The 18,867-nt window shown below is 44.0% G+C and overlaps 1 non-coding gene across 1 annotated transcript; it reads right to left on the bottom strand.

Annotated features, from left to right (window-relative positions):
- Window positions 1-2,737: 2,737 nt before the first annotated feature.
- Window positions 2,738-2,819, bottom strand: trnas-gcu (transfer RNA serine (anticodon GCU)). The gene has a single exon. It is a non-coding gene; the product is annotated as a tRNA-Ser (tRNA).
- Window positions 2,820-18,867: the final 16,048 nt, after the last annotated feature.

The raw sequence follows: 18,867 nt of genomic DNA, 5'->3' as shown, positions 1-18,867 counted from the left end.
TCCTCCTGGCTCTTCTGAGCTCTCTTATTAGGTCATGCAGGGAAACGATTCTGTCTGCTGCACAACATCATTCTGCTTCAAAATATCAGGCAGTATTTCATATTGATTACTGTAAACGTTAACCTTTAACAAGCCATGACAGTGAAATCACTGAATCCTCATCACTATTCTACCAGGGAAGATTTCTGTTAAAATCACCCTGGACACCATGAGATTCGCCATTCTATTCTCCCATCCTTCTGTGCGTGATCCCCTCGGCCCTATTCCGGTCTTGTTGGTTGGTTTACAATACTGAGGATATCCAATCATCTTTGTATTTCAGTTTCTAAAGGATGAGACCTTCTCTCTGAGCTGGCAATGTGCTTGCTCAGTGGTGATATCAATGTCCGTGAAAACTAGAAAAGTGCTTGAAATAGGCCATTCCTGTTTTTCATTCCAAGAACTTGAGGCAAACCGTTCGGCTGGACAGGAAATAGCGGGTGTGAGGAGTGATCAAGTTTGGCAGCAAGAACGAGGTGAGGCAGTATAAACTACAGAGTCATGGGGAAACAATGGGCAAAGAACACTGGGATGGGAGGGGCTGAATGCTTCCTTTCTTTGCTGTAACCAGACATTGGTGTTGAACTCTGAAATGGGACAACATCAGACCAGTCGGTGAAATCTTACTTTCTGCTTGTTTTCACGCGAGGCCTGTGTCACACTTGGGGAAATGTGTCTGCGTGCTTCAGTCTATGGGTAAAAATGGGGTTCAGTTCCCATATCAAACTTAAATCCCACTTATTATGTTTTACGAGATTAAAACTTTCCAGAGAAATTAGCATTCAGGTGAAACGTCAGACCTTACAGTTTTACAGACCAAGTGCTGGGAAATGAGATGAAGGGACCCATTTCCGTGCTCTAAACACACGGTAATTCACTCATTTTTGAGGGGAAACATATCTGCAGTGACATAATTCCAATATGTCAATATGCGCGATCTTTTGGAAGATCATCTGAACTTTAACCGACCGTTCGTGGTGTCGACGGTACCCAAAACGAAACAAGGTAATAAGACATTTTACATCATCAACAACACCCTCACAGGTATAAAGTTCACCAAGGAGGAAGAAACCGACAACAAACTCGCATCCCTGAACGTCACAGTAGAAAGAAAGGACAACGGAGAACTACAAACCTGCGTATACAGAAAACCGACAAACACTGAGCAAATACTTAACTACACCAGCAACCATCCCAACACACACAAACGAAGCTGTATAAGAACACTATTCCAACGAGCCACCACACACTGCAGCACAGACGAACTTCTGAAGACACAGGCGAACCACCTATACAACGTATTCGAGAAGAACAGATACTCAAAAAATACAGTGCGCAGATTCCTCAAGAACAAACCACGACAAGCAGACCAAACACAGCCAGAAACCCTAACCACCTTACCATACATCAAAGAAGTTTCAGAAATGACAGCCAGACTACTAAGACCCCTCGGAATCTCAGTAGCACACAAACCGACCAAGACTCTCAAACAAAAACTAACAAACTTAAAAGACCCAGTACAACCCATGGACAAAAACAACGTCATCTACAAAATTCCATGCAAGGACTGCCACAAACACTATGTAAGACAAACAGGAAGAAATTTAGCCACCAGGATATACGAACACCAGCTGGCCACAAAAAGACACGGCCTTCTCTCCCTCGTAGCCCTACACACGGATTAAAAATACCAGCATTTCGACTGGGACAACACATCTATCCTGGGACAGGCTAAGCAAAGACACCCCATAGAATTCCTAGAGGCCTGGCACTCCAACCACAATGCCATAAATAAATACATAGATCTACATGCCATCTGTCAACCCCTCAGAAGACGAACAGGAAATGACATCACCACAAACCCCAGGAACCCCATCGAGGAGAAAGATATAAATAGAAAGCAGGAGACGACAGCTTCACTTCACTTGGAGGTCGCCACTGATCTTGATGTTATCTAGCCAAGTAATGAAACGTCTGAATATCAAAGCTACAGCTCAGCGAGCAAACCTACACCCGACATTTTAAATCATTTTTCATGTTTATGTTGCATGAATCTGCGGTTATTGATCCACGGTTTAGTTTCACTCCCTACAGGTAACATGCTGATTTCTCCAGTTGTTCATGGTTCAATGTGATGCATCCAGTGTGTGCATAACGAGAGGGAGCTTGTTTCCCACATCTTGTGTTTATCTGTGCCTTATTTCCAGCATTCATCAATGGCGAGAGCAAGGGGCGAGGGCGAGACCAATGTGTAAATCTTTCCGTGCCCATGCACGGCACCCACATTGGCAATTCTCCACTGTGCGTTTACAGCTAGTTCTCAGTGCCCCTAAACCCACGCCTTGCCCCTTTTGAAATATCTCCATTATTTTGTGCTGTCTCGCTGTGCTCTTCTCACCAGGATGCATTACTTCTACTCAACCTCCTCCAGATTTCATCTGACAAAACATTCATTAAGATCCCTTTGCATGACATGCACTTCGCAGCTCTCAGTATTTGATTTTCCTGGATGTCTTTCATACGAAAAAACGTTCTCAGCACTGACTATCCCAAAGCAACCTCCATTTCAATGCAGTTTAGTTAAAAGGCACCAACTATTCGTTGAGGTTTTGAAATCGCGTCAATACATACAAACTGACAATTGGACTTCCAGTTTCAATCATCTGAAAACAGCACCATTGAAAGCCATTGATAGCAGCGACGAGAGTGGGATTCGAACCCACGCGTGCAAAGCACAATGGATTAGCAGTCCATCGCCTTAACCTCTCGGCCACCTCGTCACAGACATAGTGTAGGCTATGACCTTATCAATAATTGAAATGCATAAATTATGCAGAGCAGCAGACATTTCTCCCTGGTGTTGGTGAAATGAGAAATAACACAGTACGGTTCCAAGATGATGGTCTGACCCCTGGGTTGTGGGCCAAGTGCACTCCCACTGCCACACTATGCACACAGTGATCTGAACAAAAATGAGGAAATGAATATGTAACAGACTGGAGGAGAGTGCATAGTGCCCAATGTCATTATTCGGATGACCTAATTTCCGCTCAGATGTTTTTGACACCCACTTGTGTACAGAACAGACAATTTCAAAATCCAAAATATGGCTAAACTGACAACTGAATTCAACAATGCAAAAACCTTGATCTGTATCAATTTCCTGAGCCGTGCGACACCAAGTCACTGTATGATCACAGCAACACAGTGAGCAAGTGTCAGAAGGAAAATGAGTGTAGTGCCACAGCGCATGATGGGAGCAGCACGTGACGCACGGGGAAGTGCATTTCCCACAACAGGAACACTTCCCAAACAGCGGACTGCGGTGGAAGGATTCAGAGGGGGTTTACACTTTGAAAATTGATGCCAGAGACACAATGGAGATCTGTCATTGAGTCCGTTCAAGATGAAGATTTTAAGATTTCTACAGATGCAAACCAAAATAAAAAGCTCATGAGTTCGTGAAGGCAAAAGATGGAATTGTATATTTCATCAATTGACATCTTTACAATGCGTACCACACCACTTTCCTCACTCGGGGACAGAACCACTGGTGAAGATGATCATATAATCCCCGTTACTAGCCATGGAATCAGAGAAACTCGGTTTCCCAAACGTTAAGGTAAAACCAGGATTGTTGAGGTCAGCATTAATGTGTTGCTCCTGTGCTGAAGGTGACCAGTGCACAGTATCTCTGTTTCAGTATAGTGGGCTGTGCTGTGCCGAAGTTTGAATTTTGACCCTCACATGGAGCAGCTTCAATTTGTCGTTGTGTTGAGGAGTACGGACAGAAGGTGATATTGAGCAAAGCTAAGTTTATGAGAAAATACCCGTGTTTGTGGATTGAGAAACAACCTTTTCTGGATAATGACTCCTTGATCTACAAACATACTGAAAATATCTAAAACGTGAAGAGACGTATGTGGAGAGAGAGCCGAAGGTGATTTTTTAGCAGATGGATAACGTTTCCCATGTGCACTGCGTTAAATTCCGGGAAAATAGATGTTGAACTGGTTTCATGTTACACAGTTTTTTTGCAAACTCACAAAGGTTATTGCAATAATAAAAACAGAAATCACATAGGACCGTTTGAATTTTGTATTGAACTGAATTTTGGTCTGAGCATATTTTATCTTCAGTGGCATGCTGCAGAGAAGTACAGAGGGTTAACAATACAAAAGGACAGAGTCTTCTTGGTGGATTTCTTGGGTGGAGTTAAGAATGTACGAAATGTACATAACATCATGTGAATGTGGTCAAGTCTTTAACGTAGGTGTTGCGTCTCCAAGTGACGATTCAATTTCTACTCATTAGGATATCACTTCCGTCTGCCATTATTTTATGACATCAGCTCCATTTACAGAGGTTCACCTTGAATAATACGCCACAACTTACCAATCCATGAACATGTTACACTGAGTCTTATTCAGTTGTACGGGTTCATGAAATGTCTTTGTGTCTGAAGTCAACCAAATTCGAAATTGCTACGCAACCACCCTGACTTTCACTCAATGATAAATTCTCTCCTTGTACGTTTGTTCGTGTATCTTTTAAAACACTCTGAAGTCAGCTTCTACGTTTTATTTTTGGAAAGTCGTTCACGATTTAAATAACTCTATTGAGTGGAAGAAACTCTCATCCAAACTTTTCTTAATCATTCCCTAATGGTTTTCAAGCTCAAAGGACAGTTATTGCTTCACTCGAAAGAGGGAATTTCCCCAATTTACTCATTCAAACCTCGCGTTATGTGAAAATCTCATTTGTTTACATCGAACTTGCGTGTTTCTGCTCCAGCATTTCCAAATCTCGTGAATAAACCCCTTCATTCTTTCTATCATCCCGCTTGTATCCTTTCTGATATTTTTATGTCTCAGTGAACAACGTCACTTGGCTTTCTACTATCTTGCTATCCAGGAAACAGTGTCTGTGCTCTTTCTAACTTCTTCACATGTTTTTGGTGGAGAATGAGGACAAGGATTACACACAATGTTCCCACTGAGTGTATCCAAACGATTTTACCGTTACACTATGAAATTTTTGCTTTTTAAATATGACGCCTCTATTTATAAACTCCAATAAGGTAAATTACTATCTATCCAGTTCATGAACATCGTCTCCATGGAGACGAAAATTATCTATCACTTCCTTTATTCTTCCACGGAATGTCTGAAAGGTTTGTAAGGACAACATCTCTAAATCCCCGTGTCCTGAGTCAGTCCCAGCTATTTCTAAAAGGCGACTGAAGTTCAAATCCTTCATAGTGTGTCTCCCGTCATTCCTGTGCAGACTGGTTCTGGACAGGAAATGCCATCACCAAAGGCCACCGTGGATCTGAAATCAACAGTTTTCATATAGTAATGGTCGTACCTATTGTGTATCGTATTCCGTGTTCTTGTTCAATTTGTTCATAATTTCATGGGTCCCTGTATTGAATTCTATTGAATGATTGATTTGTGAATGGAGACATTCCCTTCACCACTCATTCGAAACTCCCTGGAACATTGAAAGATTCTACTCATACGCTTCCAGAGGACAGTCCTGCCATTACTGGGATGAATCAGTGAACATTCCCCACATATCCTCGAAGGCAAGGATTTCCTTTTCCATTTTAGGAGATCATTACAGCACTGAAACCCATGTGTGCGTTCATTATAACCAACACAGTTGCAGCAAGACTTGAAAACGAAGATTTTGCAATCTGCTTGCATTCATTGTCCCAAACATTCCATTCCATATTGTGGTATGTCTGTGGATGGAAGCACTTTCTGAATCTTGAGCCATTACATTTCAGTTTTGTGAAAAAATTATCATGCGCTGTTCTCTCTTTCCCTTTCAGTTTCCCGTTTTATATCCCGTATTTTATCAGTTTATCTTAAGTTTTCAAAAATTTCAATCAATCTCGCTCCTGATTACCAATCCGAGAGAATGCCACAATTTTGTCAATTTATGTGCAGTGCAGCTGTAGGGCGCGGTGACCGAGTGGAAAGGCATTGGTCACGTGAACCAAATAAAAGGAGCCGGCTGGTGGAACCTGGCCATTCCATCAGTCATATTTAAAACATTTAACGTAATCTTTAGCCAAATCATATTGGCAGAAAATAAGAAAACAAAAATGAAAAAATTGCTGATGTTGAAAATCAAACAAAAACAGTCGTTTCTGAAATATTTCAGGACGTCTGGCAGCATCTGTGGAGAGACTGACCCAATGGATGTGAAACGTTAATTGTGATTCATCTGCAGAGATGCTGCCAGCACACCTGTGATTTTCCAGCAATTTCTGTTTTTGTTTCAGATTGGCAGATTTTGTCGCAGTCCATGAGAACAGTGCTCATTAGAATCAAACAGACAGCATGGACCTGGTAGTGTGAAATGAGACAGTAATAATGAATGAATGGAGAGTGTTGTACTGGAAAAGGACAGCAGGTCAGGCAACATCTGAGGAGCAGGAGAATGGACGATTTAGGCATAAGCCATTCATTAGGAATTAGGCTTGTGAGTCGGGCAGAGGAACAAAGCTGAAGCCAGGTGCCAACTCGCAGACACCTCCTCCTACAGACCACGATCACAAACTCTCCTCCCCTCACCAAACCATCATTTTCCCAGACCATCCACAATCTCATCACCTTTGGGCATCTCCCATCCACAACCTTCAACCTCATTGTCCGTGAACCGCGCACTCCCCGATACTACCTTCTTCCTAAGATTCACAAACCTGACTGCCCCAGTCGACCTATTGTCTCATCCTGAGCCTGTCCCATCCGAATCATCTCTTCCTACCTCTCCACAATCCTCTCTCCCTAGTTCAGGAAATGCCCACTTCCATTCGTGACACACCTATGCACTTCACCTCCTCCAAGGATTTCGTTTCCCTGGCCCACAACGCGTCACCTTCACCATGGACATCCAGTCCCTATACAAATCCATATGTCATGTCAGAATTCTGGAAGCCTTCCTTTTCTTATTCTCACACCATCCCAACCAGTACCTTTCCACCGACATCCCCATCCCCCTGGCTGAACTGGTCCTCACAATCAACAACTTCTCTTTCCAATTCTCCCACTCCCTCCATCGAATCTGGTAGCCATGGGCACCCGCATAGGACCTAGCTATGCCTGTCTGTTTGTCAGATACACGGAACTGTCCATCTTTCGCGATTACACAGGTACCATCCTCCACCTGTTCCTCAGCTACATTGATGAATGTTTGGGGCCACTAAGTGCTCCAACGAGGAGGTTGAATAGCTCACCAACTTTGCCAACACCTTCCACTCCGACCTCAAATTTATCCAGATCATCTTGGCTACTTCCCTCACCTTCCTGGATCTCTCCATCACCGACTCTGGCGACTGACTAATTACAGACATGTACTACAAGCCCACCGACTCCCACAGGTATCTAGACTACATCTCCTCCAACCCTATCTCGTGTAAGAACGCCATTCTTTATTCCCAATTCCTCCACCTCCAGCGCATCTGTTCCTAGGATGACCAATTACACCTCAGAAAGAGCCAGTTGGTCTCCTTCTTCCACGATCACAAATTGCTTTCCCACGTGGTTGACAGCGTCCTCGAGTTCATCACCTCCATTTCACACAACACCACCCTTGAAGCCACCCCTCTCAACGCAACAAAGACAGAAGCACCTGATGCTCAACTTACACCCCATCAAACTCCGCATAAACGCATCATATTTTGCCACTGATGCCACCTCCAATCAGACTCCATCACCAGAGATATATTTCGCTGCCCAGCACTGCCAACATTCTGTAAAGACCATTCCCTCCATGACCTCCTCTTCAGGTCCACACATCCCCCCACCAGCCCATAACCCTCTCCTGGCACCTTTCACTGCCACCAAAGGAAGGGTGAAACAAGCACCCACACCACTCCCCTCACCTCAGCCAAGGCCCAAATTGATCATTCCACATCCATTAGAAATTCACCTGTACAGCTACCAATGTCATCTACTGAATCCGTTGCGCCTAGTGTGGTCTCCTCTACATCAGGGAGACAGGACATCTTCTTGCAGGTCATTTCAGAGAATATCTCTGGGATACCCGCACCCACTAACTTCACCGTCCCGTGGCTGACCACTTCAACTCCCCCTCCTACCCCATCAAAGACATACAGGTCCTGGACCTCCTTCACTGCCAAACCGTTACCACACAACGCCTGGAGGAGGGATGCCACCCATTCCAGCTTGGGACCCTAACACCACACGGGATAAATGTGAATTTGAAGAGTTACCTCATTTCCCCTCCCCCAAGCACAAGCCTTCAACTCGCCACCGCCCTCTCGACCCATTCAATCACTGCCATTTCTGACCTATTTTCTTCTCCCTCCTATTCATCCATTTATTACTTTCCAGCTATTTCCCCTTAACCCCACACCATTTCCATTTATCTCTCAGCCCCGACTCACAAGCTTTATTCCTGATGAAGGGCTTAGGCCTGAAACCTGAATTCTCCTGCTCCTCGAATGCTGACTGATCTGCTGTGCTTTTCCAATATCACTCTACCATCTTCAGCATCTGCAGTCCGAAATGTATCCTTGGAATTATCAATGATCTTAGAGTGAATACATCCCTCGATTGCAGTGATCACAGTGTGACTGAGTTTTCCATTTATTTTGGGTGAGGGCAGGCTGGATCTGAGACGAGCGATTAACATCTAAACAATGAGAATGGTATCAGATAGCGAAGTTAGGGCGGGCTGAAGTGAAGTAGAAAATTCTGTCAGAAGATGGGTCAGTACAACTGCCGCACCTCACCCAGACTGTAAAAGACTCGCAGCAGGAGAAAATCAACTTCAGTGCAGGCACAATGACAGGTAAAGTGGAAAAGAGACAGTACAACACACTGAGGTGCAGTGGAATTAGAAATGTGAATTTATTCGATTTATAAGCTAAACCTTTACAAATGGACTGCCCTCACATTGGAAAAAGGAATTTGCTGCAGTCTAACGGCGATTTTGCCTGTGACATCACAATGTTGAGAGACACTGACATAGTTTCTTCTGTAGCAGCGTGGCCTAGTGAAAGCATGATCATCCTATCAACCAGAATTCAATACTTCAAAGCTCTCCTCTGCGCTGTACAACTTCTTTGCTGCTCCTGTAGTCAGATGTCAATCGCTTCACTGTGTATCTTCTTCTGCTTCCTGCTTCACGGAAACACTTGAAACGTGAACAAATCCACTTTCCACTTTCACCAATCTTTTGCAACTTCCGAGTTGGCACAGGTACGAGTGACCGATTGGCCTTCTCGAGCGCTCTCACTCTGGTATGATCTGAATGATAAAGTGGACTGTGTCTGATCTGCAGAATGTCCCCACGCGGGACGGTGCTGTTTATCCCATCCTCGGGGACTGAGCTGTCTCTATTGGCAGAGTATTCAGCCATTTCCCTCCACTTTCAGGCATTATGAGATGATGTAAGTCCGGATATGCTCGGAAGCTTCCTCTCACGGGCACAGCCAGCTACACGAGCGCCGCTGGAAATTAGCAACTTCAGTAAAGTTCAAATCAGTGCATTTTTGTGCTGCCCATTTGATGTTCAGAATCAATCTTCACAGAACAATCCAGCGGAAAGGCTTTTGTTTCAGAGGCGTCGGTTTCTTTGCTGCAATCGGGCATCAGTTAACATCTGAGTCCCAACTGTCCCAGATGAAGCTACTCCGAATGAAACCCTCACTCACTGAGAAACATCCACACAGCCAGGAACTGCGGGGCTGCAGGCAGTCCAAAGCGGAAGGGAGGATTAAAAATGAGCCATTATTTCACCCTCAGCGCCTCTGTCACAGAGACAGGGAGAGGGACGGCTGAGACGTGTGACGTCATTCACGTACCGACAGAAGCCGTTCAGCCCATCGAGTCCACGGCAAATCTCTATCGCTTGCTTCTCTCTGAGGTTATTCATCATCGGTGCTGCTTGTCCTAATAATAAGGAACTGTATCTGACTCGAAATGCTGTCTCCGACAGACTGAACCACATGTCATTCACGGCTGTTCATTTCACCAGAGCACCCTGCTGTGTGACACAGCGTGGGGAATAACTGCAAGGAGTCAGGGGCACGGTCCACACCACAACTGATTTCTCTCAACTTCGCCAGTGTATTCCCAACTCAGTCAAGTGACTTTGTGAATCAGGTTATAACAGACCGACAGAGAACAGCAAAAAAATCTTCCATAACTTCAAACGTGTGTTTCCTCAAATGTATAAATGTGGCGGGTGTATCTCTTTCAGATGCCATTGAGTGACAGGACGCATATGTCTCATCAATATGTAATGCGAAGAATGGAGCACTGTTATAGCGAAACACTGGCGGTGGTAGTACACACACTGAAAGCTGGAATAGTCATCGAGCAGAGGATGCTTTTCATTCATTAATTTCTGGATTATGCGCCCACCACGATCCCTCTCTCCGCTCTGTTATCGCTGACCACAGCGGTTTCCCGTAGTCTTCAGGTTTTTGTAGCATGTACCTACGAGGATGACGTTAAAATATCTTCACTGTTATTGTGTGATACACTGTGGCACAGATGTGTCCCGGCTGTGTCAATATAACCACCGTGTAACTTGCCCAATTCTGCTGTTTTATCTGCAATTTCAATCAGAATCACAAAATGTGCCACACTGCAGACTGAGGACATGCAGCCCACCTTCGCTCTGCTGGCTCCACGCAATGAGGAAATGACTGTGTTTTGATTGATTGATTGTCACATGGACCTAAGTACAGTGGAAAGCGTTGTTTGCGATGGTAAAGTCGGATCATAGTCATCAAGGACATGCAGATCACAGCGTGAGGAAACCATAATTTGGCCAGACTTAGGAATTCAGGTTACTCCGTATCGGACGTGCGCTCAGCAAAATCCACATTGGCAAGATCAGCATTATTTCAAGTTCGACAATCCATTTCTCAGAGCAGCAACGGCCGAGAAGAAGCGGTTCTTGAACTTGCTTGTGTATGTTTTCAAGCTTTGGAATCTTTATTTGAAACCGATCTCATCGAAATCATATCTTCACAGTCAAAAATGAAGTAGTGTGCAAAATTCCAAGGGTCATCCGCAATGTGAACGCGAGAGCTCTCGCACATATGTCACCTGTCTGAAGCAATGTCACAACCGAGACAAACGAGCCAGAACGGCGCCAGATGTGGTACCCAGAAATCAGGTGAGTTTGTTGGTTAACTAAGGCTATTTCTGCTGTTTCGGAGTGAAAGAAGCACAGAGTTTTAATAACAGCTCCTTTCCATTCTGACTCGCTTCTCCCAGGAAGCTGTGCTAGCTGCTTTCCTGGAACAGGGCGGTCTTCATTGAGAACTGGACGAACTCATCCTCCATTGTCACGCAGTATTAGTGTCGAGCAGCTTGAACGCGGTCTTCAGCTCCCTATCAAACACGGGTTTGTGTAGCGGGGTAGGGGTCTGGCGGGAGTGGGAAGTATGGGAATTCTGGAAAGGTGTAGAAAAGGGAGATCGTGCATGCACAAGAAATCATCTTCTTTTTAGAACCATTGTCCAAATAATGCCACCTGAGAGAGCGAGAAAATGCCGAACTGCGAGGAAAGAGTGAATCTCTCCCCATTATTCAGGAACAGTGTCTGTACTTCTCGAAGTCACAGGGAGGCTTCTGCTGTCTGAATCAGCATGGGATGTTACTGCAGCGAGTCCCATCGCTCACGCACCTGCTGTGTATACATTTTTCCACGTTGCCTCCATTCAAATCAAAGATTTCACAGCTCACATCATCCTAGAGTGACAGGGAAGAGAAGGAAGCGATTCAGACCATCATCTTGACACAACCTGGGGATAAATTGGATGTGGGAGAGCGGACAGTCTCGACTGGTTCCAGCATTTACACTCTTGGTCCGTGTGGCAACAAAAGCAGAAGCAGGAACTGTTTATCTTGCTTCTTAAAACAGGTGATTAAATTTTGAAGAGCGTAGATATTTCTCCCTGGTGTTCATGAAATGATCAAGAGCAGAATACGGTTCCCTGAGTATGGTCTGACTTCTGGGTTATGGGACCAGGGCACTCCCACTGTGATATTCTGTTCACAAGATCTGATCACATGGAAAGAAATGACACATGACAAGATCGATTGAATAGGATTCCGTGAAAAACAGGAGCTGATGGAATGAAAAGCGCCATGAGAGCGAGAATATAACAATATATGTGAGGAAGCTGTTTTCCAGACTCGAGGAGAGTGCACAGTGCTGTTTCCAGGGGTCAATATCTGGATAAGTAGACTGAATCAGCATCGGCTGTTATCGTACTGCATTTTTTGTACAATGTTGCAAAAGCACGAGCCTTTTCTATAGAGGGGACAACTTCAAAATCCTCAATGATGGAAAACACACAAATGAGGTGAACAACAAAGCAAACGCAGAAACTCGTGTTACGTCATGGGGTAAACACCCCTGCTCAATTTTCGTTCAAATTCGTTCTCTGTCAAATTCCTGAGCTTGAGATTAGAACAGTGAATGGGCTATGTAATCAAAACTGCTCGATTCTCACAACTTCAGTATTTAATACGCCCCTACATGTATGTCTGAAACAGTAATCGATCCCTCACTGTGTTACTTCAGCACACATCGAGAAAAAATAAACATAAGAACAACAGTCACGTATGTGACAGGGATTTGACCCGATGCTGCTGCAACCAATCGATTCAGCTGTAATTAAAATTGTTTCCACCTTCCTGTGACGGTAATAAGATTGCACAGCTTAGTGGTGAGTTTTCATGCGTTGAATTGGACCCAGCATCCTTTCTCAGGATGAAGTTTACTGGGATATAAAGGCATGGTGAAAGACACGGTAGAGTTTACTGGAATATAAAGACGTTAGGAAGGACACGGTCAGAGTTCACTTGATACAAAGTCGATAGAAAGGACAGACATGAAGCTTGCTTTGAGATAACATCACTAGAAAAGGAAAGAGCAGATTTAATGGGACAGTGAGATAGATAAAGAATCTTGCGGGAGAAATCAGGAAAGACTTAGCAGTGTCTGAAGGGAGGTTATCCAGCTAATGTGACGTTGGTAAGAATAAAGCTGAGGGAAATTCCTTCGTTTAGGCGAACTTCAAAATCAACGGGGAATGATGAAGAAGTTTGGAGCAGATTTTTTTTATTCTGAGAATTATTGGAATCGGAGATGAATTTTCAGAAATAAAATCATTTTAGGAGCTGATTCCATTATATTTCAAAGGTCGTGTGCAGACACACAGGGACTGAATTTAACAGCGATAGAGATTCTGGGCTGTCTGGATGGCGAGGCAAAAGGGACACACTCTCGAAGTGGATAACGTTCATCGGAAAAAAATTGCATAATACCTGCATCTGAAAATGCTACGTATAAGAAGAGCTGCTGGTGTTGATAGGTGTTGCAGCTTATTCTACATGAAATATTATATATTGTAAATACACTGAACTGTTTTGGTTTAGCTCTGCATTGGATGGAAGTCGCTTAGCTCAGTCCGCTGACTAACTCGTTTTGAGAAAAGTGAGACCAACAGCATTCTCTCACTGTCTCAGGTTTGCATAAGGATCTTCATCTACCCCGCTCTCCTGATCTGTAATATTATGGTGCCTCTAGTGAGTAAGATTTGGCCTGTAGATGTAAAACATCATTATCATTGCCATCTGTTGCCTTGAACATTTGGTCACAATCACTCGAAAGGAGAATGAGTCCATTTAATACTCACTGATCTCCGCTTGAAAAATCCTGTGACAAAACTCGACCTTATCCCAGTTTGCACCCTCTGCTCCTCCCAACAGCAAGACTATTTGTTATGCCTTTGCCAGATTTACGGTCAACATTCAAACTCCCCAAAGAGATAAATCTAATACTTCCGAAAGCATAATGAGCTGAGCGTGTTTGCAGGAAATGGAATGATATGAAATGAGTTAACCAGACTTTCCTAGAATGCAATCCAGTGCAAGGCGAGCGATTTGAGAAAGGTCATTAAACTTTATTTCACCTCTGTTTCCCTATCCACAGATGGATATTCATCAGGGGAATATTTCCAGCTTTTCAGATAATAATTGACACAAATTTGAAACTGGAGTTTTCAAATAAATGCTACTTTACTCAACATTGATTTCAACTGCGTTTTAGTTTGATGCGCTAATAATCCCTTGTCAATGTCAGTAACAGCATCTTTAGATAAGCATTGAACTTACCACCGTGGCATTTTACGCACCTTTAAGTAGCAGGCGCTAAACAATTACGCGACTGAAGCCGCAGACAGCAAGCTGGTCACATGTCCTACTCATACTTGAGGAATTTTAACTCAACTGCTCTACTTCTGCTGTGGTTCTGAATTTAAACCTAACGCAGACGAGACGAAACTGACATGGACTTGCGATTATTGAAGCATCAGGCTCAGGAAGGGGACATATAAAAATATGCAAATTAGACTTCATTGAAAAATGGGTTTCCTTTGATTCTTGCGTTTTTAACAGAAAATGATACTTTGCTGCTGACGCCAGGATTTTCCTTCGATCGGCTCCAATTCGAATCAATAAAACTTTGCAACTTCCTTCTGAAAGTTCACACTAGTCACATGAAACATACTGCATTTATCAATAATCTTCACCACTCCTACATCCATGAACACGTTGCACGGTTTCCATGAATACTGAAGATGTAAGAATGTGATACAAGAATAAATTCAATTCCAGTTTAAATTATAAAGTAGGAAGAATGCACAGTAAGACTCAAAATGTCAGAAATTCATGTACGTCTTCGTGCCCAGAACTGCAGCAAATCAGAGGGGTAATCTGTCCCCGAATGCCTACGTTTGCTTGCTCCATGTGTCCAGTTGGAAACCTGTGAGAAGGAGCATGCAGTCTGACAGAGCGCTTGGGTGAATCCTCGATTGTCTGAACTAAGGCTGCAATAGGAGCTCTCCATTCTGGCTGTGAGAGCGGTTGGGTAAATGGGAGGACCTTGATACTCCGTGGTGTAGATTCACATTTCAATATGTTATTGTTGAAAACCCTCTGTCAGAAACAGCAGTGACAGAGAGCAACAGGAGGACGCTATTCCAAACACCGGTCCTACGCCGCCATTTGACATTGTCATGACTGACCAAATACATCAATATCTTTCCCCGGTCCATCCACAACAGCCTGTCGCCCAAAGGGAAAAAGACTTTTAAGCAATCGATAATGCCTGTGCAACTATTGGAGGGGAATGCGTTGAGAGACAGTGGGTTTCTGCACGACGTTTGTAGGTTTCCTGGGTTAGCAGTTGATTCTGGTCTGATCATGCTTCAAATGATATGATTCCGTCAAAACTCACCAACAAGGGAGTAAGGAATTTTCTGTGGTAAACAGCAATTTCCAGAACTCCAGACGACGGGAACTAACGATGAATCAGCAGAATACTAATTGATTCAGCTGAAATCTGAACTCCGATTCTGGTGGACGTCAAAACAACAAACATTGTATAACAATGTTAACATTGCTGTAGAAATCTAACGCGCTTTTCATTGCACCACCGAGCCGCGCTAGCCACAATTTTACAGTACCCAAAGTTGTGGTTGTCGTGGAGAAAATATAATAAATCTCCAGGAGATGCGGGGAGTTCTTCAAGGAGTAGATCTTTTATTAGCAGACAAAAAGCCATGACACTCAGAAAGCAAATTCTTGAACGACCCCGAAACTCAGGGTCCGTGGCTCTTTATACCCTTTCTTTAATTATATTTCTATTAGCTTACCAGGATGCCCAACTGTGTTCGTCAGAATTATTTCACTCCAGGTATACAATAAACCATTATCGCTCTACTTCTGCCAACAGGGTTTTTCTATTGTCACGATTATGTATTTTACTGCCAGCTCTGTTGCAATGATCTTACAGCCCAGAATAACATGTTATGATTAGATTTTTAGCTACCCCATCTACCACAATGTTTTCCTGTCCCAAACTGATTAGATATTTGATGTCTTTTTTCTGCCAAAAGGGTTTCAAGCAGGCTAACTCTACTATCAATTAAATATTTAAAGTCAAGCCCTAAATATTTATTGTGACGACTTGTCCCAAACTGCAATGATGATATTTAGCTGGCAAGGCTGACGGTACTAATTGCTATGATCTCAGCCTGTCACAGTAACCGTTCAGCCCCAGTCTGACTCTGCCAATTGGTGGAGGAGCATTCCACTCTGCTTATCCCATCAAGCCACAGTGGCCCCATCCTGCCACAGTGACCTTTTGACTCGTGTAGCATTCCACAGACCCCTTGTAACAGATCGACAGTAGTATCCATGCTTTTACCCTTCCCATGCTTTCATGCTCGGTATTTGCCGGACAGTGTTCGGATCTTTGATCAGATATCTGTTTGTCTTCGCCCCACTTTCCAGGACCTGGTCCTTATCCATGTGTGCTCCAGCTTCTCAAGTATTCGGCTAAATACTCCTGAAGTGTTTTGATTACTCATAGCTTTACCACACGTTCAAACAGTGAGTTCCAAGTATACAAATGAAAATGTTCTTCCTATATCTCCTCTGATTATCCTCCCCCTTGCGTTTAACATAGATCTATGGTTGTAAACACTTGCCATAGAAATTCATTCATATAACACGTATCTATCCCATGACTGTACACCTTCAGTCCTCCCTCACTCACTCTTCTCCGCTCTCAGATAAAAAGCCTGAGCTAAGCTAATTTATCTTCGCCATGACGAGATTGTCGTGCTGGAAAACTACAGCAGGTCAGGCAGCATCCGAGGAGCAGGAGAACCGACGCTTCTGGCATAATTCTTTCATCAGGAATGAGACGTATAGGTGGGGGCAGAGAGATAAACGGGCGGCAGTTGGGGTTGGGGGGAAGGTAGCTGGGAAAGCGATAATTGGATGCAGGCGGGGGAGAAAGTGATAACTCAGAGGGGGAAAAGATTAATCGGTCCGGAGGGTGGTGCTAAGTTGGATGCTTCGGACTGTGATAATGTGGGGGAAGGGGAATTGAAGAAGATTTTTGAAATCCACATTTATCCCGTATGGTTGCAGGGTCCCAAGCAAGAATATGAGGCGTTCCTCTTCCAGGCAGCGGGTGGTAACGGTTTGGCTGTGGCTTCTGCCCGAAACGTCGATTGTCCTGTTCTGCAAATCACATTTCAGGGGAGATGTGAAATACCAAACACTAAAAAACGGACAAAAACTTATAGAATCAGAGTTAATGGAATTAGACACAATGCAGACAGAAACCATTTGGCCAATTGAGTCTGCTCTGTGCCGCCAAAGAGATTTACACTCCCCCACCTGATCTTTCTAACCCCGCATTGTTGATCCACCTACAAAAATAGAAATGAGTTCAAAAGTTCAGCGGTTCAGGCAGCCTCGGTGGAGAGAAATCAGAGTTAACATTGCGAATCAAAAACTGTTCCAAGGAATGTTGACCTCAAATGGTCATTCTGTTTTCCCTGAGCTGCAATTCCTACTTTTGTCTTTGATTTTGTCTTTGATAATACATATTATAACTTTATAATTATTCAGTTTTTGTTTGCCATCTACCTGACGTGTACACCTTTGGACAGTGAGAAAGAACATAGAACATAGAACATAGAACAATACAGCACAGAACAGGCCCTTCGGCCCACGATGTTGTGCCGAACTTCTATCCTAGATTAAGCACCCATCCATGTAACTATCCAAATGCCGCTTAAAGGTCGCCAATGAATCTGACTCTACCACTCCCACGGGCAGCGCATTCCATGCCCCCACCACTCTCTGGGTGAAGAACCCACCCCTGACATCTCCCCTATACCTTCCACCCTTCACCTTAAATTTATGTCCCCTTGTAACACTCTGTTGTACCCGGGGAAAAAGTTTCTGACTGTCTACTCTATCTATTCCTCTGATCATCTTATAAACCTCTATCAAGTCACCCCTCATCCTTCGCCGTTCCAACGAGAAAAGGCCGAGAACTCTCAACCTATCCTCGTACGACCTACTCTCCATTCCAGGCAACATCCTGGTAAATCTTCTCTGCACCCTCTCCAAAGCTTCCACATCTTTCCTAAAGTGAGGCGACCAGAACTGCACACAGTACTCCAAATGTGGCCTAACCAAAGTCCTGTACAGCTGCAACATCACCTCACGACTCTTGAATTCAATCCCTCTGCTAATGAACGATAATACTCCATAGGCCTTCTTACAAACTCTATCCACCTGAGTGGCAACCTTCAAAGATCTATGTACATAGACCCCAAGATCCCTCTGTTCCTCCACCTGACCAAGAACCCTACCATTAACCCTGTATTCCGCATTCTTATTTGTTCTTCCAAAATGGACAACTTCACACTTGGCAGGGTTGAACTCCATCTGCCACTCCTCAGCCCAGCTCTGCATCATATCTAAGTCCCTCTGCAGCCGACAACAGCCCTCCTCACTGTCCACAACTCCACCTATCTTTGTATCATCTGCAAATTTACTGACCCACCCTTCGACTCCCTCATCTAAGTCATTAATAAAAATTACAAACAGCAGAGGACCCAGAACTGATCCCTGCGGAACTCCACTTGTAACTGGACTCCATGCTGAATATTTACCATCTACCACCACTCTCTGACTTCGACCGGTTAGCCAGTTTTCTATCCAATTGGCCAAATTTCCCTCTATCCCATGCCTCCTGACTTTCCGCATAAGCCTACCATGGGGAACCTTATCAAATGCCTTACTAAAATCCATGTACACTACATCCACTGCTCTACCCTCATCCACATGCTTGGTCACCTCCTCGAAGAATTCAATAAGACTTGTAAGGCAAGACCTACCCTTCACAATCCGTGCTGGCTGTCCCTAATCAAGCAGTGCCGTTCCAGATACTCGTAAA

Source organism: Chiloscyllium punctatum, chromosome 21 (genome assembly GCF_047496795.1).
Source record: "Chiloscyllium punctatum isolate Juve2018m chromosome 21, sChiPun1.3, whole genome shotgun sequence".
In the NCBI taxonomy this organism is placed as follows: Eukaryota; Metazoa; Chordata; class Chondrichthyes; order Orectolobiformes; family Hemiscylliidae; genus Chiloscyllium; species Chiloscyllium punctatum.
The sequence above is the reverse complement of the archived record's forward strand: the minus strand, read 5'-3'. Positions and strand labels throughout refer to the sequence as shown.